The 14,297-nt window shown below is 39.6% G+C and overlaps 1 long non-coding RNA gene across 1 annotated transcript in view; it reads right to left on the bottom strand.

Moving 5' to 3' along the window:
• Window positions 1-513: 513 nt before the first annotated feature.
• Window positions 514-14,297, bottom strand: part of LOC138770790 (uncharacterized) — a 50,909-nt gene continuing 37,125 nt past the window's right edge. Inside the window, exons 2-3 of the long non-coding RNA XR_011359502.1 lie at window positions 2,452-2,498; window positions 514-563 (exon numbers count right to left, since the gene is read on the bottom strand). This is a non-coding gene — a long non-coding RNA (uncharacterized lncRNA). The remainder of the gene's footprint in view (window positions 564-2,451; window positions 2,499-14,297) is intronic.

Here is a 14,297-nt window from a genome sequence, read left to right as displayed (position 1 = left end):
TTTTCCGGCATGGTCTAGAAGATAATACGAGTCTTCAGTGACATCTTTGAGCTATTGTCAAAAGCCATATTGATAGCTGTCTGTATACACAGGCCCCACCGATGGGTGCGCACAACCATCACGGCTGACAGATAGACAGACGGACGGACGCCCACTGTGTCGATGATTTGTTGACGTGCGTCTCATTATCAAATTTGCTTTTCAAGAGTCTGACATTTTAAAAGCAAATTCCTTTCACACGTTTCCCCTGGTCGCTCTTGTTGAACTACATTGAGATTTCATGGGAAGAATTGCTCAATAAAATGTCTTTCTGTTGGTATTGTATAATCTTCTGCGGCTTGGCGACACACCGGCTCATTACCAAGGCGTATAATAAAAGAGAAAAAAACAAGAGCGCCCATTTAAATGATAAAAAAAAAAAACAACAAAAAAACTAAATGTTTTAGTTATGGAGCACAGGTTCTCATACCATGGCTGTCAATACTTTTAGGAGGCGAGAGTTTTATCTAGACGCTCCATCGCGCCACTTTACGTCGGGTCTGTACGCTCTACAAACAGGAACTCTAAAATAATAGAAAAAGTTACATTGTTATTTTATGAGACCTTTATACTAAGGAAGCTAGACTCAGGATTTTTAAAATAATTTTGAGAAATATTTTTACATATTTTTATTGATTTCATGGTGTACAGTTTACACGTGTTACAAGTAAAATATACATTTTAGAACAAAAAGAAATTTTAGAAAATAATTTGATTTTATCAAATTTTAATTTAGAAAAAGTTCCAGTTGTGGGTTTGTGGATGTGCTCGCGAATCGCTAATATAACGGCAAGTTCTATGTTCAACATGAATAAAATAGCTGACGCTTTGGAATGTACCACTTCTCATTGGATTGTCCTATTAAATAGAAGACTGCAAACAGAATACTTAGGATTCTGGGATTATCAGGATGGTCCTTTGCCCTCCCCTCAATGACATGCAGAGCTATCTGGTAAATGTCTGAATCTCCGCAGGGAGATACCATTTGGCATTTGCTGTGCATCCTCCGCAGGTGACCTTGGGCCAGCCTGTATTGTCATCTGGAATTTTAAGCTAATTCAGCTCCTAACTACAATTCAGGACAATCATTTAAGTGCATTAAAGTGTTCTGCCCAGAACCTCAAATTACTTCAAGGTCAGCAGCCGGTATACATAGAAGACACTCTCTAGGCATGTCATCTAATTATACCGACAACCACTATCTTCTTCATTGTAGTCTTTGCTGATTTGCCACTCTTATATATTCATTATTTTCTAAGGGTCTATAAAGGGTCTATACAAAAATCTGTTAATTATATAAATAATGGTGAAAACCAGGAAAGCAGAAAAGCAGAATGGAAAAAAAATACTGAATCTTTAGGGGGGGGGGGGGGAGGAACTGGTTAATTACATAAACAACTGAAAAAAAATTAAACAAAAAGGAATGTGAATTTTTTGAAGGAAAACTTTATGGGCCGTGACGTAATACAACGTTATGTGTATATGTACTGACTATCTACAGTCCTTAGTTTTGATAGATATGTTTTCGGGTCACTTTTTTTTTTTTTTTTTTTTTTATACTTATTTTTCCCCAAATCAGTTTTATTAACCATGTGATGTCCGGATGGAATCTAAATTCAGGATTTTGTTCAATAACAAAAAATATGGGATCACTTGTAATAGTAATAGAATGATTATATATATATATATATATATATATATATATATATATAAATGCATACATGCTGTGGGATGAGATTGCTGTTTCTGACAATCCTGAATTGGGTTCCTGGGGATAGATGGTAAATGATGATGTAATAAGATATATAATCTCAAGGTATTTTTGTTAATTCCAATAACAACAGATGGAAAGTGCAGCTCCGGGCGGGTGAATACTGCGCTTATTAGAATTTAATTATTCATCCGAAATAATACATTTTACTGTTGGTCTTAAATTATTTTAGAAGTATAAATATAGATAAATAGATTGTATTGGAAGGATATATATATATATATATATATAGAGAGAGAGAGAGAGAGAGAGAGAGAGACAAAGACAGAGAGATTAAATTAGAAGTATAGAGATATATCAATTACATTAGTATATAAATATAGACACAAAATAAGCCTATAAATTACCTTATGAATGTAGCGAATATAATAAAAATCTGTGATTTTAGCACTATATCCATATCCATCTATATCTATATATAGCTCCTAAATATTATGTATACTAATATATATATATATATATATATATATATATATACAAATAAATATATATATACATACATATATATATAATTTAAAAAAATCTATATATTAATGAGAACACTAAGTAGTGAGCAAAACAAAACCTAAAAGAATGTTAGGGCTAAACGTATATCCAGTCACTAAAACCTCCAAGAACTGGAATTATTTTAGCATACTCACCTCTTATCCCTTTCAATGAAAGTTCAATGAAATTATTCTCTTCTTTTCTGGAACATTAAAAAATTATTGAGAAAACATTACAATTTGCCATTTGTATTTTACATTAAAAAAAATAATTATTTTAAAGTTGAATTAGTTTAACAGATAAGATAAAAGATATTATTAGCTATAAGAGTATGTTCGCACATTTTTGAGGTGAAAACATGGCTGTATTTTCACCTGAAAAAACATACCCTTAACGTGTTAATAGAAAAATTTGTGAATAGAATATGAACAGAAAGAAAATGGTTAAGGGTGACAGTATAGTGTTAAACATTTTAAGTTTATAGATTATAATAAAACCAAGTGTCTACAATTTAGAAAAATTAATATTGATTTAATTTGAGTTTATTCAGAAAGATATGAAAATATTTTTTTTGTAATATATATATATTTTTTTTTTTTGTAAAATCAGGCTAACCTAATCAAACTGGATTTATTATTGGTATCACGTCTGTGGACTTCACTATACCCTATGTACAGCTCCCCAGAAATTTATGATGCCTATAAAAAATATATATGATAATAATAAATTATATAACTTAATCAGGATTTTTTAAATGGTGTGATTAGTAGGGAAAGTAGAGAAAAATGGGAAAATCTACAGATTTCTTCTAAGAACAAAAAAATGTACTTGTAAGTCAGCACTTGAGACCGTGTAACATGGAACTTTATATTGATATAAAGTATTTCTGTACTTTTACTATTGCTTACTTAATAAAAACCAAAAAAAAAAAAGATTTAACATAAAAAAGTAAGTCATAAAATGTAAAAAAAAAAATGAAATTGATGTAATGGATCTAAAAAAATAAATAAATTAATTAATTACATATATCATATATACACTATCAAGACCTAACAAAAACTATGTTGTTAGTGTGTGAAATATTATATAATTATTACATGTTTGGATTTTGCTGTTTATAATTTACTCAGATTTTTTTATTTATTTTTTTTCTAAACCTATTATTCACTGATTACAGTTAGGAATCTAAAAAAATTTAAAAAGTTCCATAATATCTTAATAAAAAAACGAGCTCAGCCTTGAGTCCTCATTGATAAACTTCTTGAAGGATGGAATATCTTCTCATTGTGCGAGTGCTGATCATCTTAATTGTGTGGGGGATAATGCTCAACCACCAACTGTGCGAACATAAAGAATCTAAATGTTAGGAGACAGGTTCCACCATTAAATCAGAGTTATGTCAGCGACGTGTCACATGTCCCAGCAAATCAATGGCTGCCGAGATGGAGTTCAAGTTCTTTTTTCTCTTATGGGAAATTATATCATCATCCTATGTACTAATAGCAACTCACCACTCCAACTTCTAATTATATTAGGAGACTCTTTTTCCCATCGAGCTATACAGCCATTTCGCAGATACTGAAAAAGTCAACTGGTAAACTGGCAAAATTTTTGCATTTTCGATTAAATAAAAATATACTCTTGATAATTAAAAAAATATATATCTACAAACTGAATATTTGCAAATAATATTCAAATTATAAACACTTTCAAAGGATCCATTTTTAAATACATTTGCCAAAAAAAGAAAAATTTAAACTGTCAACTATTTTTGATGCTAAAGCTTTAGAATATTTTTGTGGATTTTTTGGTTATCTATAAATCTAGGACGGAATTCAACTTTTTGAATAAATCAAAATAAATTGGAGAAATTCATCAAATTGATTCATTGGTAACGATTCATCTGTAAATTCTACAGTTATTCAATGTTGTTGCTGTGAAAGGTTGAAAGTTTATTTCATGGTTTAATATTTTTTGTGCATATAAGGGGGTATAATCATTGCATATTGCATATTGATAATACTAGGGGATGTGATGGACTAACAGAATCTCCATAGTGAAAATGATATCATATTATAGATATGGCAAATAAGATAGATAGATAGATAGATAGATAGATAGATAGATAGGCTAGATAGATAGGAGATAGATAGATAGATAGATAGATAGATAGATAGGCTAGATAGATAGGAGATAGATAGATAGATAGGCTAGATAGATAGGAGATAGATAGATAGATAGATAGATAGATAGATAGATAGATAGATAGATAGATAGATAGATAGATAGAAGATAGATAGATAGATAGATAGATAGATAGGAGATAGATAGATAATATATAGATAGAAGATAGATAGATAGATAGATAGATAGATAGATAGATAGATAGATAGATAGATAGATAGATAGATAGGAGATAGATAGATAATATATAGATAGGAGATAGATAGATAGATAGATAGATAGGAGATAGATAGATAGATAGATAGATAGATAGATAGATAGATAGATAGATAGGAGATAGATAGATAGATAGATAGGAGATAGATAGATAGATAGATAGAAAGATAGATAGAATATAGATAGAAGATAGGAGATAGATAGAAGATAGATAGATAGATAGATAGATAGGAGATAGATAGATAGATAGATAGATAGGAGATAGATAGATAGATAGATAGGAGGTAGGTAGATAGATAGATAGATAGATAGATAGGAGGTAGGTAGATAGATAGATAGGAGGTAGGTAGATAGATAGATAGGAGGTAGATAGATAGATAGATAGATAGATAGATAGATAGATAGATAGGAGATAGATAGATGATAGATAGATAGGAGATAGATAGATAGATAGATAGATAGATAGATAGATAGATAGGAGATAGATAGATAGATAGATAGATAGATAGGAGATAGATAGATAGATAGATAGATAGATAGATAGATAGATAGATAGGAGATAGATGATATATTGATAGATATAGAACAGGTTCAGTGCATTGTGGGTATTGGTGGGGATTCCAGTGGTAGTACCACCCTCAGACTTTTAGGGCATATCCAACTGGTATTCCAAACAAGCAGAGATACCCTATAATGTACACTACCGTTCATAAGTTTGGGGTCACCCAAACAATTTAGTGTTTTCCATGAAAAGTCACACTTCTTCACCACCATACGTTGTGAAATGAATAGAAAATAGAGACATTGACAAGGTTAGAAATAATGATTTGTATGTGAAATAACATTGTTCTTCCATCACACTTTGCTTCCGTCCCAGAATCCTCCTTTTGCAGCAATTCCAGCATTGCACACCTTTGGCATTCTAGCTATTAATCTGTTGGGGTAAGCTGGAGAAATTGCCCCCCACACTTCTAGAAGCAGCTCCCACAAGTTGGATTGGTTGGATGGGCACTTCTGGCGTACCATACGGTCCAGCTGCTCCCACAATGGGGTGGTGATCTGGTGACTGCGCTGGCCACTCCATTACCTATGATAGAATACCAGCTGCTGCTTCTGCTGGAAATAGTTCTTGCACAATTTGGAGGTGTTTAGGGTCATTGTCCTGTTGTAGGATGAAATTGGCTCCAACCAAGCGCTGCCCACTGGGTATGGCATGGCGGTGCAGAGTGATAGCCTTCCTTATTCACAATCCCTTTTACCCTGTACAAATCTCCCACCTTACCAGCACCAACCCCAGACCATCACATGACCTCCACCATGTATAACAGATGGCGTCAGGCATTCTTCCAGCATCTTCTCATTTCTTCTGCGTCTCACAAACGTTCTTCTTTGTGATCCAAACACCTCAAACTTGGATTCATCCGCCCACAACACTTTTTTCCAGTCTTCCTCTGTCCAATGTCTGTGTTCTTTTGCCCATCTTAATCTTTTTCTTTTATTGGCCAGTCTCAGATATGGCTTTTTCTTTGCCACTCTGCCCTAAAGCCCAAAATCCCGCAGCCGCCTATTCACTGTAGATGTTGTGGTGTTTTGCGGGTACTATTTAATGAAGATGCCAGTTGGGGACCTGTGAGGCGTCTGTTTCTCAAACTAGAGACTCTAATGTGCTTATCTTCTTGCTTAGTTGTGCAACGCGGCCTCCCACTTCTTTTTCTACTCTGGTTAGAGCCTGTTTGTGCTGTCCTCTGAAGGGAGTAGTACACACCGTTGTAGGAAATCTTCAATTTCTTAGCAATTTCTCGCATGGAATAGCCTTCATTTCTAAGAACAAGAATAGACTGTCGAGTTTCAGATGAAAGTTCTCTTTTTCTGGCCATTTTGAGCGTTTAATTGACCCCACAAATGTGATGCTCCAGAAACTCAATCTGCTCAAAGGAAGGTCAGTTTTGTAGCTTCTGTAACGAGCTAGACTGTTTTCAGATGTGTGAACATGATTGCACAAGGGTTTTCTAATCATCAATTAGCCTTCTGAGCCAATGAGCAAACACATTGTACCATTAGAAGACTGGAGTGATAGTTGCTGGAAATGGGCCTCTATACACCTATGTAGATACTGCACCAAAAACCAGACATTTGCAGCTAGAATAGTCATTTACCACATTAGCAATGTATAGAGTGGATTTGTTTAAAGTTAGGACTAGTTTAAAGTTATCTTCATTGAAAAGTACAGTGCTTTTCCTTCAAAAATAAGGACATTTCAATGTGACCCCAAACTTTTGAATGGTAGTGTATGTGTAATGTTATTTCCCAGTATTGGCCCCTTTCTAATCCTTCCTAATGAGTGATAAGACTCACTTAGAATTTTCACAACTCTTCCCCCCATATTTCCTCTCAGCTTGTCTGACTCTTCCTTCTGACTCTGCTCCTTCCTCATTCATTTCTTAACGTACAATATATAGGTCAATAGGTCACATATAGCACAATACACAGACCTTGAATCCCTCGTCTATGGACAATGTTTTATCTAGTAAGGACAGTCACCTCCGTATCTATAGACCTCCCACATCCTTATATACAAGTTCACGGACAAGGATGTCTCAGTCCTCCCCGTGCCCCAGACCTCTCAGCCCCTAATAACATCCAATGGTAATGGCCTCCTTCCCTCCTGACGCTCATACGTTACACACCCAGACACAGACCTCTCATGAATTCCCAATACACAGACCACTCCACCTAATGTAGAGGTTCAAGGACACAGCCTTCTCCACCCCCTCTCGTCCTAATGAACACCTCCAAGGCCAGTGACCCGTCCCTCTCCACTATTACGCAGATGTCCTAATGTAAAGAACAGAGAAATCTGCTGCCAAATCGGGATGTGTAGCTTGTAGCTTTATTGTGTCATTCACCTAGATGTTGGGGCCGATTTACTAAAACCACAGAAAACTAAGACTATGTTCACACTGCATCAAAGGTTCGTTCAGGGCCTCTATCATTGCATATGCTTAAATGGGTACTCCGGAGGAAAAATAAATTCAAATCAACTGGTGTCAGAAAGTTACATAGATTTGTTATTTACTTCTATTTAAAAATCATCATTCTTCCAGTACTTATCAGCTGCTGAATGTCCTGCAGGAAGTGGTGTATTCTCTCCAGTCTGACACAGTGCTCTCTGCTGCCTCCTCTGTCCATGTCAGGAACTGTCCAGAGCAGCAGCAAATCCCCATAGAAAACCTCTCCTGCTCTGGACAGTTCCTGACATGGACAGAGGTGGAGGGCTAATAGATCACTATATAGAGCCCAACCCACAGGCAGAGGGTCTGGTCACTATCTGTGGTGGTAGGGACACACAGGACACTTACTATGAATTACTCTATGGACTCTTGGGGCCAAATAAACTGGTGATGCAATGGGATGAGATGCAGCATTGCTTTCTTAGATGTGGCATAAAAAATTTGTATCCAGAGATCAGCACACAGACATCTCCTCATACACTGCCACCATACATGTCTCCTCATACACATCTCCTCATACACTGACATCTCCTCATACACATCTCCTCATACACTGCCACCAGCACATACATGTCTCCTGATACACTGACATCTCCTCATACACATCTCCTCATACACTGACATCTCCTCATACACATCTCCTCATACACTGACATCTCCTCATACACATCTCCTCATACACATCTCCTCATACACATCTCCTCATACACTGACATCTCCTCATACACATCTCCTCATACACATCTCCTCATACACATCTCCTCATACATTGCCACCAGCACATACATGTCTCCTCATACACTGAAATCTCCTCATACACATCTCCTCATACACTGCCACCAGCACATACATATCTCCTCATACACTGACATCTCCTCATACACATCTCCTCATACACTGACATCTCCTCATACACATCTCCTCATACATTGCCACCAGCACATACATGTCTCCTGATACACTGACATCTCCTCATACACATCTCCTCATACACTGACATCTCCTCATACACATCTCCTCATACACATCTCCTCATACACATCTCCTCATACACATCTCCTCATACACTGACATCTCCTCATACACATCTCCTCATACACTGCCACCAGCACATACATGTCTCCTCATACACTGACATCTCCTCATACACATCTCCTCATACACTGCCACCAGCACATACATATCTCCTCATACACTGACATCTCCTCATACACATCTCCTCATACACTGCCACCAGCACATACATGTCTCCTGATACACTGACATCTCCTCATACACATCTCCTCATACACTGACATCTCCTCATACACATCTCCTCATACATTGCCACCAGAACATACATGTCTCCTCATACACTGACATCTCCTCATACACATCTCCTCATACACTGACATCTCCTCATACACATCTCCTCATACATTGCCACCAGCACATACATGTCTCCTCATACACTGACATCTCCTCATACACATCTCCTCATACACTGACATCTCCTCATACACATCTCCTCATACATTGCCACCAGCACATACATGTCTCCTGATACACTGACATCTCCTCATACACATCTCCTCATACACTGCCACCAGCACATACATGTCTCCTCATACACTGACATCTCCTCATACACATCTCCTCATACACTGACATCTCCTCATACATTGCCACCAGCACATACATGTCTCCTCATACACTGACATCTCCTCATACACATCTCCTCATACACTGCCACCAGCACATACATGTCTCCTCATACACTGACATCTCCTTATACACATCTCCTCATACACATCTCCTCATACACTGCCACCAGCACATACATGTCTCCTCATACACATCTCCTCATACATTGCCACCAGCACATACATGTCTCCTCATACACTGACATCTCCTCATACACATCTCCTCATACACTGCCACCATACATGTCTCCTCATACAATGACTACTTCTCATACACTGACATCTCCTCATACACATCTCCTCATACACTTGTGGTGTACCCCCGGGGTGGTGTTATATCGGAGGAGCGGCCAGCCACTTGCTAGTTGGTCAGGTGTGACTCCACGCTGGAGGAGGTTTGCTGAGATACAGCCGGACCTTGGGGTGTTACTTTGTGATGCCAGTGCCGGTTGCACACACAGGTGTGATGGCACGCCTGCTTTTAGTTGACAAGGCCGGTTGCACCCTTTTCCCCTGTGGTCAGTGTACTGCCGGGCTGCTACTGGGTCCCTTGGGTTACAGTGATCACGGATGGCCAGAGCGGTGTAGTGACCCTCCCAGACTATAGGAACCGCCACCCACAGAAAGGGGAAGTGTCCCAAGGCTGCGGTGTGTGCTGTGTCCATGTTTTGTGAGAAATCACAGAGTCTCTTTGGTTTACTTGAAGTTGCAAATGTGCAGCAGGTCATACAGATTCAACAGTATGAGGTTTCTCTTGATAAAGCACTTGACAATAGTTCCAGATAAATACTTAACAATACAGCAACCTGATCTGTAGTAAAAGTGCAGTGTAGGATATAGTCGTGTTGACTGAGCAGTGCTGAGTGATACAAAGAAGCAGAGTGGCAGAGAGGAGGATGCCGCAAGAGTCTCAACCTATGTAGAATAGTGATGAGCGAATAGTGAGATATTCGAATATTCGATATTCGTACAAATATCCCGCGAATATTCGATCGAATATTCAATCCCATTAAAGTCTATGGGAACAAGTATTCGATTAGTGAAAAACATCCATTTGACCATTTGGAGGGTGAAACCGGAAGCTGGGGGAAGCGTACGAATATCGAATATTCGAATATCTCACTATTCGATCGAATATCTATTCGATCGAACAGTATTCGCTCATCACTAATGTAGAATACTTAGAAGAAGAACACCTGTGCCCATGTATTGACTTTAAATTAGTCTTCACACCACCTTATGCCCACTAGACTCGGCTGAACCTTCCTAGAGGGTGACACAGATCCCAGACCTTGTTACCTGGGATGAGCAGAATGCTGAGGGTTCCCTGCTGACAACCATGCTGCAAGATAGAGTTCTTAGGCTTACTGCAACTTTGCTCAGTTCCTGGATCAGTTCCTAGCTCTTTGGCTTTGGTTGTGGATACTGTCCTGCTCTGTTACATCTCCTAGTCCATGGCATGGGTGAGGATGTCTCTGGCTTGTCCTCTCCTAAGAGGGCTTTAACAGTGCATAGTGCTGTGTAGTGTTACTAGTAAGAAAGTTGACAGAGGTGTACCATCTTGCTTCCTATCCATACGAGGTTCTAGCTAAGACTGACCTGCTTTTCCTGTCTAACGTGCGCTATGAGTGGGTAAAGAGTGCAACAGAAGAAATAAGGAGAGAGGTGATAGGAGAGGAGCAGATTCCTATTGGTCTGCAGATTCAGGTGACACATAAATGAACAATAACCCTTTACATCCTTCAGCTGTGCGGCTTCCAAATACATATATACAATACAGCGTCATCTAGTGGCGAAACTTTAGTACTCCTTTCATCACCACAATAGTACAATAAGTACAGACCTTTGTGAAGGGTGTATATAACTGTAACACCCATGATAGGACACCACACACTGACATCTCCTCATAAACATCAGCACATACACATCTCCTCATACAAAGACATTGGTACATGCACATCTCCTTATACACAGACATCAGCACATACACATCTCCTCATACACAGACATTGGTACATGCACATCTCCTTATACACAGACATCAGCACATACACATCTCCTCATACACAGACATTGGTACATACACATCTCCTCATTCATAGACATCTCATCATACACATCTCCTCATATACTGACATCAGCACATACACATCTCCTCATACACATCTCATACACAAACATCAAAACACAGACATCTCCCCATACACAGACATTGGCACACAAACATCTCCTTAAACACAGACATCTCCTCATACACAGACATCTGCTCATGCACAGACATCAGCACACAGATATCTCCTTATATGCAGACATCCCCTCATACACAGACATCTCCTCATACACAGACATCTCCTCATATACAGGCATCAGGACGCAGAGATCTCCCTATACACAGAGATTTCCTCATACGCAGACATCTCCTCATACGCAGGCATCTCCTCATACACAGACATCAGCACATACACATCTCCTCATACACAGACATCAGCACCCAGACATCTCCTCATACACAGGCATCAGCACCCAGACATCTCCTCATATACAGGCATCTCCTCATACACAGACATCAGCACATACACATCTCCTCATACACAGACATCAGCACATACACATCTCCTCATACACAGACATCAGCACCCAGACATCTCCTCATACACAGGCATCAGCACCCAGACATCGCCTCATATACAGGTATCTCCTCATACACAGACATCAGCACATACACATCTCCTCATACACATCTCCTCATACACATCTCCTCATACACAGACATCAGCACCCAGACATCTCTTCATACACAGGCATCAGCACCCAGACATCTCCTCATATACAGGCATCTCCTCATACACAGACATCAGCACATACACATCTCCTCATACACAGGCATCAGCACCCAGACATCTCCTCATACACAGACATCAGCACCCAGACATCTCCTCATACACAGACATCTCCTCATACACAGACATCAGCACCCAGACATCTCCTCATACACAGACATCAGCACCCAGACATCTCCTCATACACAGACATCTCCTCATACACAGACATCTCCTTATACACAGGCATCTCCTCATACACAGACATCAGCACATACACATCTCCTCATACACAGGCATCAGCACCCAGACATCTCCTCATACACAGACATCAGCACCCAGACATCTCCTCATACACAGACATCAGCACATACACATCTCCTCATACACAGACATCAGCACCCAGACATCTCCTCATACACAGACATCAGCACCCAGACATCTCCTCATACACAGACATCTCCTCATACACAGACATCAGCACCCAGACATCTCCTCATACACAGACATCAGCACCCAGACATCTCCTCATACACAGACATCAGCACCCAGACATCTCCTCATACACAGACATCTCCTCATACACAGACATCTCCTTATACACAGGCATCTCCTCATACACAGACATCAGCACATACACATCTCCTCATATACAGACATCAGCACCCAGACATCTCCTCATACACAGGCATCTCCTCATACACAGACATCAGCACATACACATCTCCTCATACACAGACATCTCCTCATACACAGGCATCTCCTCATACACAGACATCAGCACATACACATCTCCTCATACACAGACATCAGCACCCAGACATCTCCTCATACACAGGCATCTCCTCATACACAGGCATCAGCACATACACATCTCCTCATACACAGGCATCAGCACATACACATCTCCTCATACACAGGCATCAGCACATACACATCTCCTCATACACAGGCATCAGCACATACACATCTCCTCATACACAGGCATCCGCACACAGGCATCAGCACCCAGACATCTCCTCATACACAGACATCTCCTTATACACAGGCATCTCCTCATACACAGACATCTCCTTATACACAGGCATCTCCTCATACACAGACATCAGCACATACACATCTCCTCATATACAGACATCAGCACCCAGACATCTCCTCATACACAGGCATCTCCTCATACACAGACATCAGCACATACACATCTCCTCATACACATCTCCTCATACACATCTCCTCATACACAGACATCTCCTCATACACATCTCCTCATACACAGACATCAGCACATACACATCTCCTCATACACAGGCATCAGCACATACACATCTCCTCATACACAGGCATCCGCACACAGGCATCAGCACCCAGACATCTCCTAGTACACAGTTATTAGCACATCGACATCTACAGGCCTCTCCTAATGTATCGATATCACCTCATACACACATAAGCATACACCCACATACATAAAAAGACATCAATGCACAGATTACTCCTAATACACAGTCACTAGGCCACAAACACTACTTATATACAAAGCTGGGGTCACAGGCCTCTCCTAATACACAGATGCCGAGTTGCTGGCTGCTCTTCTGTACGGCATAGGGGAAGATCATTTAGCACACGCCGGCACAGTACTTGTGTATAGTAGAAAGGTCTGACTGTAGACGTATAGCTGCTCAAGCCCCTCAGAAACTCAAAATGGTCACCAGCTAAGACTGATTTAAGAAGAAGAATTGGAAGGCGTTCCGGGGTCTCGGAGTGCTGGGGAGCGAGGAAATCTGGGAATTGTATGCACTGATTAAAAAACAAAAATAAACAGCTCCCCTGACCGGCCCCAATACATTGCTGCCATTGTACATATCTGTATGAATAGAGCCCGTCTGGCACTGTGTCAGCGTGGCTCATCGTGCCAAGACGAGTCTTTCTTCCTATTCAGACATGATGTGTCCAGAGGAAATCAGCATATAGCCAGATAATAGCAGCCATTAGCCCAGAGACCATGCTGACACATCTATATCTATCTAAAATATCCAGAGCTGGTGTATCTAAGCCTTTTGTGTGTGATACTGTCTGTTGAGCGAGTGTA

Source organism: Dendropsophus ebraccatus, chromosome 13 (assembly GCF_027789765.1).
Source record: "Dendropsophus ebraccatus isolate aDenEbr1 chromosome 13, aDenEbr1.pat, whole genome shotgun sequence".
NCBI lineage: Eukaryota > Metazoa > Chordata > Amphibia > Anura > Hylidae > Dendropsophus > Dendropsophus ebraccatus.
This window is presented reverse-complemented; position numbering and strand designations above follow the sequence as displayed.